This window comes from Pleurodeles waltl, chromosome 2_1, assembly GCF_031143425.1.
Source record: "Pleurodeles waltl isolate 20211129_DDA chromosome 2_1, aPleWal1.hap1.20221129, whole genome shotgun sequence".
Classification (NCBI taxonomy): Eukaryota; Metazoa; Chordata; class Amphibia; order Caudata; family Salamandridae; genus Pleurodeles; species Pleurodeles waltl.
The window spans coordinates 868,232,548-868,251,337 of NC_090438.1; positions in this window are offsets into that span (position 1 = coordinate 868,232,548).

Sequence of the window (18,790 nt, forward strand, 5' to 3'; positions counted from 1 at the left end):
AGTTCCCAAAACACAATTAATTAAGTTGTCACATGAGGTTAGGAAGACTCAGCCAATCAGAGCACAGCACACAAACCACATGCAGTGATCACATGCTCCCCATGCCAGACACTACTGGCCACACTATGTCTATGCAAGGTTGAGATCCATCTACATACTTTATCAGATAGTCAGATGTATGGCCTCAAGACTAGGCCCAGATTCCTTTTTTCAAAGAATGCATTCAATCATTTTATTGCGACTCAGGAGAATGTAGAAAAAGATGCTCAAAACTCTGCAACTTTGAGAGACAGTAGTCAGACCTCAACTCTGTACTGCGCTCTCCCAGCCATTCTGTTTAGTTAAACAGACTGTTTCTGTTTAGCCAGAGGCCTCTTGATTTTCATTCATTTAAACTGAATCTGCATTCGAGCAACACAAGTGCTGTGATTGGCTGGACCCATCTGGAAGGATGGGTGGGGGCCATATGCCAGGTGGCTCCTATCAGGTGCCACAATACCAGTACACCTCCACAGACTTGACTTTGCCTCTGGCCATACTTCTTATATATAGAGTATGGTTCAAATCAGAGTAATCTTCACATTATCATGGGTCCACAGACGCATGCACAAGCTGGTGCCCTCTTTGTTGAAGAGATAGCCAGTATAAGTGTCCCTATGCCACAGAGTTGTCAAGAATATCGGCACAAGCACGTGCAGCACCTTTAGACATTTCCAAGAACCCACTGAGACAACAAAGTATGTGCAAAAGGCCATTGTGCACCTGCAGCATTTCTACCAAACACCACCTGGTGTGAACACTGGCACTTAAATTGCCATTTTCAAATTGGCTAGAATCTGAAGGTGTCCAGACAAGTCACATTTTCATCATTTGGGAGGTATATGATTCTCACTCATGCTGATGGTGCAATGCTAGACCACCATGCATGCTTTGTCATGACCTTCGAAATTTTGAGGACAGCAAGGCAGCAAACACCAGACGATTACTACGCTCTTCATCAAGGAAGTTTTGCTTGTGCACAGCAGTGGGTGTTGACATGCAACACCCATGTGGTTTGACACTGAGGCAGGTACTGAGACTCATGTGGACTTGGCACAGTCCCAAACTTGTTGGACAGTCTCAGTAGAACATAAACAAGGATGTATAAATTGATGTGACCTTGGCTCATCGGTTTCCATGTGTCCTGCATTCTGTTGCTCACTTTGGTCATGTAGGACTATTTCATGAATGGTTTAGGTGCAGGAAAGTGTACTATAATGAATGTTGACAGCAAATTTGGTGGAGTTATAGGCCTTTTCTACAGCCATGTGTTGGCTCCAAAAGGGTACATGAGTCATCCTGATTTTCCATGACGGTTGTCCAGAACTAATGCACTGACAAGGTCTTTGCACTACACCAAACACATAAAGTAACACTAGGGAGCCACTTAGGGCGCTTTCATTTACTCCATAGCTGTGAGTCTAGGATGAGCCACATGGCTAGACTTTGCATGTCTTCATGGATATTGTTGAGAGGCTTGTGTCACCAGGACCAAGAGTGGTGTGACACTAGTGTCATTGGCCTGTGGTACCTAGGCCCATATCTGTATAACTTGCTATGCTAGGATGCCTTGTGGTTGCAGTTTACCCACTCAGGGAGTGACCAACATTGCATGTTTCAGCCACTGTACAGTTTAAGTGGCATGCAGGGGACAATCTGGCTCACTACATTTGCTATGTATGTGTGGTGGCATTAATGACCCCTGCTGATATGTGCATACTAAGGGTTACAGAGGAGCCTTTGGAAACACACACCATCACATGTTGTACTACACAAACCTCAGCAGTATGGCCTTGTGTTTTGGAGGATCTGTGTAGCACATTCACATTGCAACAGCTCATTCTCTTTATAAACAGGCTAACTCTATGATTTGCGGATCAACAGTCCAGCTTGTCTAGCCAAAACTAGTCAGGTGTAGTCCAATCATAAATATTTTTTCCATGACGCCCATCACATTGTGTGTCTAAAATGTGTGATTACTTGAAGTTGGGTGATGGGGATACATTCAGACACAATGGTCTCCTGCAAATTTCCAGCCACATTCAAACACAATATCTTGGGATGCATCAGTGCCTGGCACCTTGGGTAGATGAACCTTGCTTTTTCTGATTTCCAATGGACAATTGTTTTATACTCAGAATCTTGGTGTTATGTATTCCCATTTGCACTAAGACTGGGATTGAAGCCATTTATTGTATCTGATTGTAACACACCAACATGGTGGGCTATATCCCTGCTCTTTCTATTGATATATTGGCTTAGTAGGGCACATGTGGTCTCAATATTACTAGAGAGACACTCTTGCACAGACAAAGTGTAGTATTTAGCATTCGTATTTGTGATATGAGATCTCCTAATAGATATGTGGATACAGTAGTTGTATGTTGCATAGGTAGACTATAGGGTTTGGACTGTGTTCCCATGCACATACTATGTGGATCACTTCACAGTCATCATACCATGAGTTAACTGTACTATCCTCCACAAGCATAAGGCAATGCAAATGGCTAGCTGTACAAGAGATACACACAGCATTTGTACACTCTCTACATTAGCACACCATGTTCATTGCGGTTGGCAAAGGAGGATTATTTGGTACAGGTTGTTGGTACATGCACTATTTTGAATGTACCAGGTGTTGTTCAGTGCTGTTTGTAACACATAGCTACATATGTTTTCTGTGTGGCAATTACTAGCATATGTGATGTGAGTGTTCAGATGTTAACTGTGTCTATGAAGGTGACTTGCTTACACACTGGTAGTGCTATATTTATTTTCATATAGGTGCACCATTTAATGTAGTCCTAATGTTGTGACATTGTGAAAGTCATTCATGCATTCGTGAAAACATTTTGGGGCATATTTATACTCCGTTTGCGCCGAATTTGCGTCGTTTTTTAGACGCAAATTCGACGCAAAACTAACTCCATATTTATACTTTGGCATTAGACGCGTCTAGCGCCAAAGTTCACGGAGTTAGCGTCATTTTTTGGCGTGAACACCTTCCTTGCGTTAATGAGATGCAAGGTAGGCGTTCCCGTCTTAAAAAATGACTCCCAGGCATGTGCGTGGTATTTATACTCCCGGGCAAAAATGACGCCCGGGAGTGGGCGGGGCAAAAAAACCCGCATTTGCGCCTCTTTTTAACGCCTGGGTCAGGGCAGGCGTTAAGGGACCTGTGGGCTCAGAATGAGCCCAGAGGTGCCCTCCCCTGCCCCCAGGGACACCCCCTGCCACCCTAGCCCACCCAAGGACACCCAAGGATGGAGGGACCCATCCAAGGGAAGAAAAGGTAAGTTGTGGTAAGTATTTTTTTTAAAAAAAATTGTGGCATAGGGGGGCCTGATTTAAGCCCCCCTACATGCCACTATGCCCAATGACCATGCCCAGGGGACATAAGTCACCTGGGCATGGCCATTGGGCAAGGGGGCATGACTCCTGTCTTTGCTAAGACAGGAGCCATGTTAATGGCGTCTGGGCGCCCCAAAAAAATGGCGCAAATCAGGTTAAGACGATTTTTTGGCCTCAGCCTGACTTGCCCCATTTTGGGACGCCCAAACGCCATTTTTCCCTACGCCGGCGCTGCCTGGTGTACGTCGTTTTTTTTCACGCACACCTGGCAGCGCCGGTCGGCTAACGCCGGCTAACGCCATTCAATAAATACGGCGCCCGCATGGCGCTTCAGAATGGCGTTAGCCCGTGCTAATTTTTTTGGCGCAAAACTGCGTTAGCGCAGTTTTGCGTCAAAAAGTATAAATATGGCCCTTTGTACTATATGACCCTCAGCCATGTTGCTGCTACTGGTGGGACAATTTGAGCTTGCTCTCCATCTTCCTTATCCTCATCACCTGGAACACCCTGCTCCTCATTGTCATTGGGCCATTGTACATCTGTCTGGACACAAATATTATGTAATATCCAGCACATTGGGATTATTTTTCAAACCATCAGTGGCTAGTAGAGTAAGTGACCCAGCCAACATATTCAGGCATCTGAAGTAGGCCTTGAGGACTCTGAAAGTCTTCTCTACGATGGACTGGGTCCTGCATTGGGTACATTTCTGACTATGTGTGTTATGTGTAGTGGCATTGTCATGCATTTCTCCAAGATGTAATCACATGATGTGCTACGCATACCAGTGTACTGACTTTTACAGGGGGCTCTTCAATCAATCTGTGTGATGTCAAATGGAGTGTATGGGCAGATACAATTCTACATCCTGATTGTCATGTTAATGCAGCAGAATTTGGTGTTTTGGTGGTGGCTATTTGCCGCTGCACTAGTCCGCTTAATGTTATGTGTTCACATTACATGTGAGAAGAGACGGAATGTGGAGGATATTTTCTTCTTGGAGGTCATCCCTAGGTAGGTTGTAACTACCAGACATGGCTTAAACAGACCCTTGCATGTTTCCATGGTTATCCACAGAGGCTGGTGGTGGCCTACATTCCATTGACACAGGCCTTTGAGTGTAACATATTATCCAGGGCCGTTGAAGTAGTCCACATAGGATGGACTCTCACAAGACAACTAGCATTGCCAGATCAATGAGTGCATGTCACAGTGGGGGAACATTGTGTACATGTGTGAAGAAGTTGTGCAAAATAGGTGCACACAACACATGTATCCTGAAGATTTAAGAGTTGTCCTCTGTAGTCCAGCTACACAACTTCCTGCACTGCATGATGCCTCCGAGAAGGAAATTAGTATGCAATATTTGGGGGATCCTGCACTTTAAAATTCCTTCCAAATATACGTGCACACAAGTTGCCCAGCAGGTACACATTCACACTTGCATCAGTGGTTGTGGGGGGTTACTCATTGCATGCAGAATTGTTTTTGTGTGTGCCAAGCACCTTCCAGCCAAGGCTGCTGCCTCAGAGGCATTGTGAGAGGTAGATGTGTGCCACATTACACAGCACAAATAGGACATGGGAGTGATTTTGATGATTCCTATTCATTAGGACAGTTACATGTCACCTGCCCATGGGCCATGGTTTGTCACCTTGCACCTAGTTCCTTGGTGTGGGATCCATGACATGCCTGATGGACCATGAGAGTTGCATGGGGATACCCTCACAATAGATATGGAACACCTCCCTTTCACACAGTGATGGTAGCCAGAATTTCTGCCTGCCATGCATTGCTCTGTGTCTTTACACCATTCAGCTTCTGTAAAACAGGCTTTAGATGTATTTACATGTATGACTGGGGGATTTGCATGGCATAAGTAACATGATGCATGGTGTTGTGAGGTTGTTTTAGTGAGCTTTTTATGGGCATGCAGTTTAGCCATAGGCCTGCTGCTTGTGCCCTTGAACCTAATAACAATTTATTTTATTAATTTTAATTTCGAGCAGAGGCTTAATTTTGCGATGATGTTTTATTTCTTCTATCACATACACTTTTAGCCTAGTTGTTGTAAGTCTATTCTTAGGTTTGTTCATGTTTTCAGGATGACGATGCTTAGAGTCATAGCCTAGTACAGATTTCATGAGATGTAATTTTGATGTTGTGTGTTTTAACCCTTTGCTTCCTACAGGTCTCCTTCCCAGCTGTTCCCTTCTTAATCCCCTTTTCCCCACTTGGACTCTCTTAGACTCTGTGACAAACCTAATCAGGGTATTGGAGCAGTCTTGTGGTGGAAGTGTTGGGAACGTGCACAGACCCCGAGGATCTGGTGACTCTGACAGTATTAGAATAATGTAGTAATATGTCATATTTAGATGTATAACCTATGTTTTGCATTAATTTGTAGAATTAACTTAGCTGAAGCTGTGGCCTGGTCTTTCCAGGCCTCATATAGAAGCAGAATTAATAACCGTGCACTGTAGAAGTTGCTGATGCCTATAACCCGACCGTGAACTGTGTGCTTAGCTAGAATTTTCTGTAATGTACCGACAGAGAGGAGATGATGAAGTCAATTTGATACCATTATGTGTAGAGTAGGCTAAATGTACTTTCCCAGGACTCGAACAATGAGAGCACTGACTGAAGAGGAACATGCAACATTTTCGACACCTGAAGAGCCGGATGATGAAGACATCGTACAATGGACCAATCCATGAACTGAGAAAGAAGAAATATTAGAACTCATAGATTTGTAAAATTAATATTATAGGTTAGAATCATATCTGCTGACCAATTAGGAATTAGGGGGATGGACTGAAAAACTCTAATAAAAAGTCATGACATGGGGCTAAAACTTCAGATGCAGGAGATGAGAGGGAGATTTGATGACGTCAGGAGACAAGGTTCGAGATTCTGTCATTGGACTCATACTCATGAGAGCCCGATGCGTTGATGATCTATTGATGACCTGAAGACAAAGACTGACTTTGTTGCTGATCCATTCCATGGATAGGTAGCTATGACAATGTGACTGATTAACTTGTGCCTTTTCTTCTAGGTACCAACTGCGCTGTTTATACTTTTTCTTCTAACTAGATGTTTTCCAAATGCATATTTTTCTAAATTGTTTTTGCATGAATTCCCACATGCTGATGCTAATCTGGGTTAGGAAGGTTCTTTCCTGGGTAACGTTGACAGTGACAATAATTGACGGACAGATTGCTGAACTCTGTTATTAATGTTGTGATATCCATTTTTGTTGGCTTATGTTGAAGCTTTTGAATATATGCTTCCTAAAGTTCTGATTAGATTGTGGTATTGGTGGTCACTTATAAACTAAATCTGAGCTGATTAAATAAAGTTTGAGTTAACCAGATGCATTGGAATTGAATCAATAGGGAAATAAGATTTGTTAAACGCATTATCGAGTTGTGGTTATTCATGAAATGATGGTTATAATTGTTTATTAACTAATGATTCTCTTAGTGGTGACTGATTGAGTACATCGATTATTGATGCCACGGGTCAATGGGTTTCTGGACTACCCCTTTGCCCCCCCCCCCCTAATATGACGCTTGTTTTCTCCTGCTCTTAATGCCGGACGACTCAATTCTTAGCGGCGACTCAATTTGCCGGACCGACTCTCCAACATCCATACACTCGCTAAGGCTCACCTCTTCTCTTATCAACTTTTGCTTACTTGAGTCTTTGCACCATGAGTACTATGTTGTGTCTTCATTTTATCTTTAATTCTGTATTGTTATGACCGCCCTTTCAGGGTCATATTTACTTGGCATCTATGGCTGCCCCCCGCACGTTCAACCCTTTGCCCTCTTTACTGTTGTTTTGCGCCGGCACCGATCAGGTCATTCCATCCCTTTACCTATACAATGTCCTAACTTAACTCCTGCCTCCCATTACTTTGGAATGCCTTAGTGTTACGAGCCACCTTGCCTAGATGCCTAGACTAGATATGGGGTTCTTTACCACCAACGCAACTCACGCTTTAATTCACCCGGATTGGTCTCACTAACGTGCGCACCTTTGCCCATTTGTACGCCAGCACCGTTTAGGTCATGTCACTTATTTACGCCTGCACTATCTTAGCTGACCCCCGGCCTCTCTTCCCTTTAGAACTTTTCTTCATTACTAGGTTACATGCTCAACCATTACCTATCGATATTACTCCACGCATACGCATGCACGGTTTACTATCAAACTCTTTGGCTCTACTTTGCATTTCACCACTATGCTCAGTGCCCTTTTATTAATACACACTTCACCACATTCGGTTCATTTTCGGTTCACATTATTCCTGTTTTTGTCATGTCACTACCATGTTTTCATTGCTCTCCACACAACGTGGCCACGATCTGTTTTACATGACAACTTATCCATACTTACCTTTACTTCCCTTAGGACTTACCAAGGCCCACGCCTCCCCTTGTGTTTGGGGTTTACACGCAACCTTCTTCCTGTGTTTACTAACAGGGTTATTTTTTCACTATACCTCCGGTTTACTGAAGACTCGATTGTACACCTGACTACTATCCATTACAGGTATTTTTCGGCCTACTTTTACCTTCCTTACGTCCTCCCATTCCCTTGCCCGTCCTGTTACTTACCCCACTCTGTTTTACTTTTCCTCTCTCTTCTTACTTTTCTAGTGTTTCCCCCGGTACGACTCATACGTCATCCTGGGATTTACTACTTCATTCACAACCTGTATAGGTAGGCGGTTTCGTCATCTCCATACAATTTCACACACTGGAGTTTTCAATCACTTTTTTATTTAGGTACAGATATTTTACTGGATTTATTTATATGCATGTTGCGACTCGGACACTTGTACTTACCACTTCCAGGGCTTTAAATTTCGGTCTCCACATGCTATTATGACATTAAAACCGTTATGTGTTCTGATGAAATTAAGACTATTGGTTTGATTTGTCACTTATACACACGTTTGGAGTTTGCCATGTCTTTCTCACATTTGCACTTTTTTGTTGCTTTGTTCACTACTTTTGTTCGAGTGTACCTATACATCTCACAAATACCTGTTACTGTATGCCTTGTATGACCATACTATGGACTAAACAATCCGAATAAAAGATTTACTGGAACACAAGAAGGACCTGGAATGTTTTTCTTAGGAATCCACTACGCTTAAATGATTCTATGTACCATATCTGAGCAATACGCTGTTTGAGGGCGGTGGTTCTGCCTGTTCGTGATATTTTAAAAACAGGGATCTCAAAAATGTATGATACTAAAAATATAGTGTGGGGCAAACAAATAATAGGCTGAATATCAAAGAGAACTAGAGACCAGCAACTTCTTGCACTGTGAACAATGTTCCATGTTAAATATTTCAGTGGGTTTCTCTGATTGGAAGAATTCATTATCTCATGAAATTTGCAATTTTCTTTTACAATGTTCAGAGTTTAAGGGAAAGCTGAGGATGTAATAGTCATGCTTGATAATACAATTACTGCTGTTCTGACAAACAGCATAAGCATTCCTGGTTTAACTCAAACATGTTTAATGCATAAGCAAAATGTCTTTAGAACAAAAACTTTTCTTTTGTTACTTTAAAAATCTCTGTACACATGAAATTCCTTAGAGACTTCTCACGTCACTTCTCAGAAGATGATAAACCCAATATATCGCTGCCACCAAGCTTTGTACAAAGGTACTCATTAACACAAGTTATAATTTGATTGCCAGAGTAGCTCTATCTTTAATAAAACCACATGGTTCCCTTACAAGGAGCTCTTCTGTCTTATCTAAAAAAGCTGATTTACTCACATCAGTTCATTTAATTGCATACAGTAGCGTCAGCAGGATTTTGAGCCTATGTACAAGATGAACAAAACGCCTTCTACCAACTACATTACAAAACGTCCTTAGACAATTAGCCCATGATTTAGCCCTACAAAGGCTACGAGAAGTATGATCAGAATCATACAAGCTGATGGTCATACTTTTCCCAAAAAATAGATGCGATTTATGTACCTCTAATTTTGTTTCACCAAGATGCTAACTATAATTTGGATCTGGCAAAAATGCCTTTATATAGCAGGATTCTTCCTTTGGATATGTTTATTCTCAGAAAATCGCTTTGGTGTTACATCTAAGATCACAATATCATCTGCATATAGCAGGTAGGGCCCGAAGGAACATTGGAACTTTAATTTTGCACATGTACCACTTCAAATATCAGCAAATACAAGTGATGGACAGAATGCAGAATCAATCAAACATTCAACCCCAGCACAGATCTGGGTTTAATCCATCAATTTTTTTAATCGCCATGCTACCCCCTTCTGGACCCAGCAATCTGCAAATCAGTCTTGACCCTGGTCCCCATGGGAGCAGTCCAACCTGAACTGCCAGGCCAGGTCCTCCCTGGTCCGGATATAAGCATCCTGAGATTGGTTTCAGGGTATCACCCTTCATCAGCCACGCTAGCTTGAATTCAGTGGCATAGTGAGCCCGGAAACCATGTCTGGGCATACCTGGCACACTTAGGGCAACAAAAGCAAAAAGAACAGTTGATGGCCAGAATGCTGAACAATGCAAACATTCACCCCCCAGTCGCAAAGATCTGGGTTTAATCCATCGTTTTTTTGCCCACCATGTCACCCCAGTTTGGACTCACCCATATGCAAATCAGTCTTGAATCTGTTCCCTGTGGAAAGAGTCCAGCCCAAACTATCAAGCCAGGCCCTCCCTGGTCTGGAAAGAAGCACCCTGGACCGGTTTCAGGGTATTACCCTTCATCAGCCAGGCTAGCTTGAGTCCAATAGAATAGTGAGCCCAGGATCCATTACTGGGCATACAGGGTGACTAACGTAATTGAGAGAAAAGGATGAGATCCACGATTTGCCTGAGAGGTCATTATGTCATGTGCCTGGTTGCCACACATCATCCCTACTCTTGGGCTGAGATGAGGTGTTTCTAGCTGGCAGGAAACACATTAAGCCAACAGTCCTCACAAGGTGTGGATTGGACTCAGTTGCCCACAATTCAGGTGATGCTGCCACCCAATTCCAGCAGCCTCAATAGGATAATGAGCGCCCACGCGACATGGCCCTGTCAACGTTTGGTCTGGCACAGATGCTTGGACCCTCCTGAGTATCTCTGTCTTACTATGTGCTAAAGACACCTCAATAATATGTACAGAGAGGTCCCTGGTATTAAGGATTTCCTCCTCAGCTCGGTAGATTGTACCTATTGAATACTGTAGGTCAGTGGTTCCCAACCTTTTGACTTCTGTGGACCCCCACTTTATCATTACTGGAACCCAGAGACCCCCACTGAATCCTCATTGGAATCCGGGGACCCCCTCACTGATTCATTACTGAAAGCTGGGGACATGATCTGTTAATATCATTTAATTTTCTAAGCAGTCGCGGACCTCCTGAGGAGGCTACGCGGACCCCCAGGGGTCCCCGGACCACAGGTTGGGAACCACTGCTGTAGGTTTGTCAAGCTTGAACCTTTAAAGGATTATTTCCCATTTTGGTGTCCTTATCTGTGAACATGTATATCCACCATGTTAAACCCACAACAGGTGGTAGTAGCAGTAAACATGCATCCTCCCCTTACCGCTTATTTTTCAGCTAATGGCCTTACAGCCCAGCGGGGTCCTGTCACATATGTAGTTGAAGCTCATCCAGCCTATAGAGCAGAAACATTTTATTCCTGGGTCAGCTTTCCAGCAGTAGATGATAACACTAATACATTTCATCACTACACACCTGCAAACATACATGCACAATACAGAGCTTATGCATTTTTAGAGAAAGCTCTATCTTTTCAGGACCATAATAACTGACTTGATGGCACCCTACCACATACAATGCTCCTATTAGTTTAGGTCCTCTGAGCAATGATGGTCCTACCTTGCCACACGTATACCGCATCCTGATGCAGCGACCTTGGCGGTAACTGAGGTTCACCGCTTGTATGTTGATCTTACAGCAATATACAAACACTTAGTACAGTTTGTATTGCAAACATTAAATACTAACCCAGTACGAGCTGCCCCAGTGCAACCAAATGTAATGACACCAATCCCTGCGACTGCACATTCAATCATGTGTACAGTACATGCCAAATGGGACGAGATTCCGTTTTGCTTAGCTAAAAAAAAAAAAAATCCGCTAGAAGTAGTTTTTCCCTCCACGGGACCTCAGGAACATAGAATAGAATACACAGCCATTTGCGATGGTTCTCAAAGTAGATAGCTGCAATACTTGAGGTGTGGTATTTGCCATGCTCTATACTTGCCATTTTTCTGGAGGTGTTAAAACAAATTCAAGATGAAAACAGGGCTGCCTCAGCCCTGGATTTGGGGTTGCAATTAATGAGCAATTTTGCTACGGTATCTTCAATAATATTAAATAACCTTAAGGGGGAAGCAGGCTCACTAGCAGTGCACATGAAGCTATGGGACGTTCCTGTACAGGATCAAGAATGCGAGCTGCCAAGGATTATTGCCAAGACCTACTGTAGAATTGAGCAAGATAGTCTAGGTGACAAACCTATTAAATCACAGTTACAGGGTAAATCCAATTAGGATTCTACCCAGCAAGTACCTGACGGTGCTAAAAAATGCTGGGATAAACAAAAATGAAACACCAAAAATAGAAAGGGGAGAATCTGTGCATTCGGAGACCCCTCAAAACCGCTATAATCTTAGAAAAAGGGATAATCTAAATTCACCTTATAGAGATCAATATACTGATACACGCCAATCTTGTTCTTTTCAAGACTCACTGGATAACTGAGAGAGGTGGGCGGCGAGAGCACTGGCCTGAGGATGTGAAACCGAGAAAGATGTCACAAGAAGTTTCTGTTGAGGAAGAAGAGAAACCTCCCCATCAAAAACCCCTATACAAAAAGAAAGAAAGTAGCAGTGATTTCTACATGAAATGGCACTCAGGATGATAGCTTTACTGAAGAACAGGAAGTGAGCACTGGCACTGCTAGACATGTGTGACAGAGGTCACAATGGTTTGCTGTAATCTTCTCAGAGTATCTGGAGCTGAAAGCACATGATTACTTCTTACAAGTCAAGATTGTGGACATGCACGTCTCCACACCCAATAGGGTGTATAAACTAAAATTACAATTAGAAGGAGACACAGAGCACACAATAGATGCTATCTTTTGGAATTGTGCTGTTACCATTTATGATACTTTATTGGCTGAAAAGGATTAGCCACCAGAATTTAGCCGTAATCTCCCATATGGGGAAGAGGTAATTGAACTCTCTTTCTCAGTCCTTGTTCCCAGAGAGCTCAGGGAGGCTTTTGCCACTGGATATTGCTCTATCTCGGCCACTGGGGGTTGGAGTGCCACCAAGCTTGGTACAGTTGGGAGGTACTTCCGGGCAGTCATCAGTGTGTCGTCGGGTCGGGCTGTGACTCCCGTTCGCAGAGATATCAGCGACTCAGTGAAGTGACCGTCACTGGTTTCTTGGTCCTTTGCGGTTTTCTTGCTTTTCTTGACTGGTGCCTCCACTCAGGAGAGAGATCTGTGATGGTTCTTGAAGCCTGGAGGTCCCCTGGGTTTCTTGGGGTCGGTCCAGTGATCAGCTCCTCCGCAGTCGTAATTGCCAGGACTCTGGTGCAGTAAGCAGGGCTCTTGGGGCCTCTTCTGGTGCAGCAGGTCCTCTGTTCTCGTCAGGGTGCTGGTCTTCTTTTCTTCTTGGGGTCCCTTTCAAAATCTACCATCCTGGTCTAGCGGAGCCCACTAAATAATGAATTTAGTGGGCATTTTAGGGGGAATCTTGTAGTGTCCAATGGGACACTTACCTTTGGGTGGCTACACCCATTATAGTGATCACTTCCTGTGGGAAGGGTCAGTTCCCTAAACCTCATTGGCTGTTTTCCTCCATTCCAAGATGGAGAAAACTGAATCAGAGGGTCCACTTCACATGCAAACCCTTAGGAGTGGTGCAGGCTCAGAGAGGCCACTCCTCCTACCCTTTTCTGGTTTCCCACCTTTGCGCCCACCAAAAGTGGGGGTTTTCAAAGGGGGAAGCCCTCTGCTGATAGCAGCAGACCTGGAGGCTTGAGTTTCAGAGGCTGTAGCCCTCTGAAGCTCACCGCCAGGATGTTGCACATTTCTGAGGGGGGGGGGGGGGTTAGCTTCTCCACCCAGGAAAGGCATTGTCTACTAACCAGAGAACCAATGCTCTCCCCCAGGTTTGTATTCTGGCTGTCTGGAGTGGCAGATGGATGGAATCAGCCAGCAACTCTGCCAGTTAGAGTTAGCTTTTGCAGGGGGCACCTCTAAGGTTGCCCCTGGGTACATTTAGGGTTAAATACAATACTGGTATCAGTTTGGCTTTAATATTCTGAGTTGTTTGATACCAAACAACCCATGGTGCGGAGTTATTCTTTTGTAGCTGGGGAACTCGTGTTTAACCAGTGCCCAGTACATACAATAAAATGGCTGCTCTGTTCACTCACTATGTCCTAGGTTTAGCAAGGACACAGAGGGGGCATATTGCTCAGGCAGCTATGCCATCACATATAGTATGGTGCACGCTGGCTTAGGGCTGGAAGGCCTGCTAGACGGGTGACTTATCCATAACATATGCAGTGAATGGGGGACATGGCACACAGAGGGTGTTCCATGTTGAGTTTGCCCTTTTAGGGTTGCACTAGTACGCTCAGCCTGCAATGGCAGTACTGGGTGCGTTTGAGAGCAAAGGGCCCCTGGGAGTGCTGCTGCCCTCAGGGGCCTACTCTTAATATTCCTTGCCCTAGGTACTGGGGTACCCATTTACTAGGGACTTACAGGGGTATTTAAAAGTGTAACCAATTGGGCCAAGCATCATAACAGTTTTAGAGAAAGAGCGCTGAACCAGGGAACCTATTTAGCAGATGCACATGGCACTACCAACTTCTAGAACACATCAACATCAGGCAAAAAGTGGGGGCTAATCATGAAAAAAGAGGCCCCCTCTCACACTACCCCCTCCAACGAAAAAGAATGAGACTACCATTTCCCTAGTGAGTCTTCATCTTCTAAGTGGAAAAACCTGTAGAGGCCATCTGCATTGGAATGGGCAGTCCCAGGTCTGTGTTCCACTTTAAAGTCTATTCCTTGTAGGGAGATGGACCACCTAAGCAGTTTGTGATTTTCACCTTTCATTTGTTATAGCCACCTGAGAGGCCTATTGCCAGTCTGAACAGTGAAGTGAGAGCCAAACAAGTATAGCCTCAACTTTTTCAGGGACCAAACCACAGCAAAGGATTCCCTCTCTATGGCACCCTAGGGAGTAGCTTTTTGCTAATAAAAGCAACTGGCTGGCCATGTCCATCATCATTCCTTTGGGAGAGGACTGCTCCTATTCCCGGCTCCGGAGCACCTGTCTAGATTATGATTTCCCTTGAGTAGTCTGGTGCTTGAAGTACTGGAGCCAAGCACATGGCTTTCTTCAGAGTGTCAAAGGCCTCTTGACAACTCACTGTCCAGTTGATCTTTCTGTGCATCTTCCTGGAGGTAAGATCTGTGAGGGGGGCAACTATTGTGCCATAATTATTCACAAACCTCCTGTAATATCCAGTCAAGCCAAAAAATGCTGTGGCTCAGTTCTGGGTTGTAGGAGCTTCCCAAGCCAGAATAGTCTGAATCAGGTTGTAGAGGTTGTACTTGGCCTCCACCAACCAGGAGGCCCATGTACACAACTTTTCCCTGCCCTATCTGGCAATTACTGGCCTTGATAGTAAAGCCTGCCTCTTGCAGGGCCTCAATGCCCTTTCCCTGGTGTATCAGGTATCAGCTCTTGGAATTGGGTGTGCATCAGTTTAGGTTACTGAGTTGAGGCCCTGGTAGTCCAAACAAAACTTCATTTCTTTTGTGTCACCCTTGGAGTGAGGATTGGGGATTAACACTACTGGGCTGGTCCAGGGGCTCTCTGAGGGTTCAATGACACCCAAATCCATCATTTTCTTGACTTCATCTCCTATGCTTTCTCTCACATGGTCAGACTGTCTGAAGTGGTTAACCAACCTACTCCATGTCTTGTTCTGACCCAGATGCCCTGCTAGGGGATGTCATGGGCTAAAGTGAGAAGGAAGTCTCTAAACTTCTGGGGCACTATCACCCTCCTGGTTGCACCAAGCTTGAGGTCTCTGGCCCCAGTGTACAGGAGCCCCTCCTCCCAGTAAACCTTGTGGGTATCACTGACATTTCCTAGTTCCTCCTGAGCAGCTTGCTGTCTCAGGCCTTCAAGAGTGGGACACTCTCTTTATCCCTGGCACAGATCTTCCCTAGAGGGTCCCTCTGGGCCCAAGAGCTGTGGATGGTAAGGCCCAAGCTCCTCAGGCTCAGTTCCCTTTAAGGTGGGTGAGGAGGAGAAGGATCCTGTCTTTTGATCTGTTGTAAAGCTGGTCCCCCAGACTTTTTCAGGATCCAGCTCTCCTTTTTCTCTCTGAAGTTTGCTCTGTGCCCTAGTCTTGACACAAGCCCACTCAGGCATTTCAAGCATTGCTGCATGGGTCTTTAGTTCTACCTCGGCCCAGGGGGAATGCTCCAGATCATTACCAAGTAGGCAATCAACAGGGATGGATGAGGACACAACCACTTCTTTCTGCCCTGCTACTCCTCCCCATTCAAAGTTTACCATAGCCATGGGGTGGAGCTTGGTCTCATTGTCAGCATTGATGACAGGATAAAACTTCCCTACTAGGATCTGAGTTGTGTGGACCAGGTGCTGAGACACCATAGTGATGCTAGCCCCTGTATCCCTCAAAGATTCTATTTTCTGTCCATTTATCACAGAGTGATGTCTGTAGTTGGTCATATTAGTTGGCCAAGCAGCACAGGATAAATCTACCCCACCCTTAGTGACTAATCTTGCCTCTGTGGGGACACTGACATGGTCAGGCCACACCTCTGACCCCATCTGGATACTGGAAACTGCATTTACTGAAGGTTGACTAGAGGCATTCTTTTGGTTTTTACAGCCAGTCTCCAGTCCGTTGTCCTTTTTTCTTACAGTCTTGGCACCAAGCTATGCTGGGGTCAAAGTGTTTCCCTTTGTACCCTCTTGTGGAATGTGAGTAGTCTCTGGGCGCACCCTCTTGTGAAGATGTTTGGGGGCCTTGAGAAGATTCTTTATTGTTTTGCCCTGGTTCCCATCTTTCCCTCTGGTTTATTTTTTTGGCTTCTTTCTTTTGGTCCCTCCCACCAGTGGTAGTTTTGGTAACCCTTGTTTTAACCCAATGGTCTGCCTTCCTCCCCAACTCTTGAAGAGAACGTGGACTCAGGTCTATCAGATGTTGATGTAGTCTATCATTGGAACAATTACTCAACAGATGCTCTCTTATAAATAAATTATACAGTCCATCATAATCTTGTACCTTGTTTCCAGCTAACCAACCACCCAGTATTTTTACTGAATAGTCCACAAAGTCAACCCAGGTTTGGCTCTGGGATTTTCGAGCCTCCCTGAAATGTATCCTGTACTCTTCAGATGTAAATCCAAAGGCCTCAATTGGAGTACCCTTCATGAGGTCATAGAATTCAGAATCTGCCTCATTCAGTGTCAGGAGCTTGCGAATTCACTTTCCTGAGAATAACTCCCACCTCAGTGTGCCCTAGTGTTTCTTGTCAATTTCACACCCTATCCAGGCTCTTTCAAAGGCAGAAACCATTTCATACATCATCCCCTTCAGTGAAGGGAAGGACAACTCCTTTTGGGAGTTAAATGTTGAAAGCCTTTTCTTTCAACACTTGTGTGCTACCACCAGAGATGGGTGCCAAGCCCAACTCTTTTCTCTTCTGTTCTAGCTCCAAAAGCTGACTTTCTAAAGCCAGTCTTTTGGCCAGCCTGGCAATTTCTAGGTCTGCATCTGAGGGTGCTATAGAGCTTGTGTCAGAAGAGAAGCTACCCTCATCTCCCTTTACCACAGGATCTTCATCCACCTCAGAGTCATCATCATCAGCTGGGGGATGATCTTTTTCATCCTGGGCTACCAGAAACCTAGGTTTCTCTGTTTTGGGGCTTTTTTCCAGTTTAAAGTTTGTATAGTCTATATGCCTCATAAGGCTCCAGGTTGAGCTCCTGGTTTCTGGACTCTGAATCAGACATTTTTATCCTACTAAAGTTGGGACCTTTTTGGAATTTAGAACTCTCCTTTTTGGATAACCAACTAAAGCAGAGACTTTCAAAAACGTTTTCTAATTGTAAGGACATAGCCAGGGCCCTGAAACATATTTTAGAAATTTGTAAAAAAATTGCAGTCAGTTAGAAAAATGAAAAACAACTATCTAAAATACAATTTGGAGAGTTATTTGTGTGTTAACACAATTGTAAAAGTGGTACACAAAGTCTTTATCACACTGCTGATACACGAAATGTTGGAGGCTGACCCTCTATGCAGTGTACAAAACAAAGTACACTATGCAGAGGGTTCAGGCAACCACACGTTGGTTTTCCGAGGTAAAAATCCACCTAATGCTCTAATATTTAAGGTAGCTGGTCGAGCAGTTAGGCTAATCCACAAGATTTGCTAAGTATTTGCTGTACTCACAGATCCAATCATGCACCACACGCACTCAATGAATAACTCGAGACCAGAATTCATAAAAATACTTCAGACTTTTATATAATTTTTAAGACCAAAATCTTTAGAATACGTTATGTACTTTTCTTGTTATGACATTTTAAAGTTTTAGCAAAGTTAGTCTATCTGTGCGTAATTATGCACTATATGAATCAATAGGCAGTCACTTTTAAAAATGCATTAAAGATAGCACAGTTGGATTACCTGCCTTTTCTTTTGTAGGGGGATCGCAGAAGTCAGTGGGCACCTCGTGCCAGCTGGAGAGCCTTGGTTCCCCCATAGCAGCATTGGAAAGGTTCTTGGCACAGGCACAAGGTCACCTGAAGGGGCCACTTGGAAAAGGGTGCCTAAAAGTAGGTACTTAACAAGTTTAAGCGCTTTAGGCTCACAGAAAAAACGTTGCAGACTCCCACAAAGGTATAAAAACAGTCCAGAATTGTTTCAACTCATCTTACTTCAATTTTACACAACATTGACCCTGAGGCATTGTCCTACGTAGATGACATCTACCTTATGAATGATGATCTCCCTCAACATGTAAGACGGGTAGGCCACATTGTTGTGGGATTTGCCGAATTAGCCAACAAATTTAATTTAACAAAAACAAAAAAAGTCTTCCTTAGTGCCCTATTCCTGGGCAGTAGGCACTAAGGGGAATATTTATACTCTGTTTGCACCGAATTAGTGTCATTTTTTTTTACTCTAATTAGGTGCAAAACTAACTCCATATTTAGACTTTGGTGCTAGACCCCTCTAGCACCAAATTTATGGAGTTAAAGTCATTTTTTGAAAGTGGAGACCTACTTTGC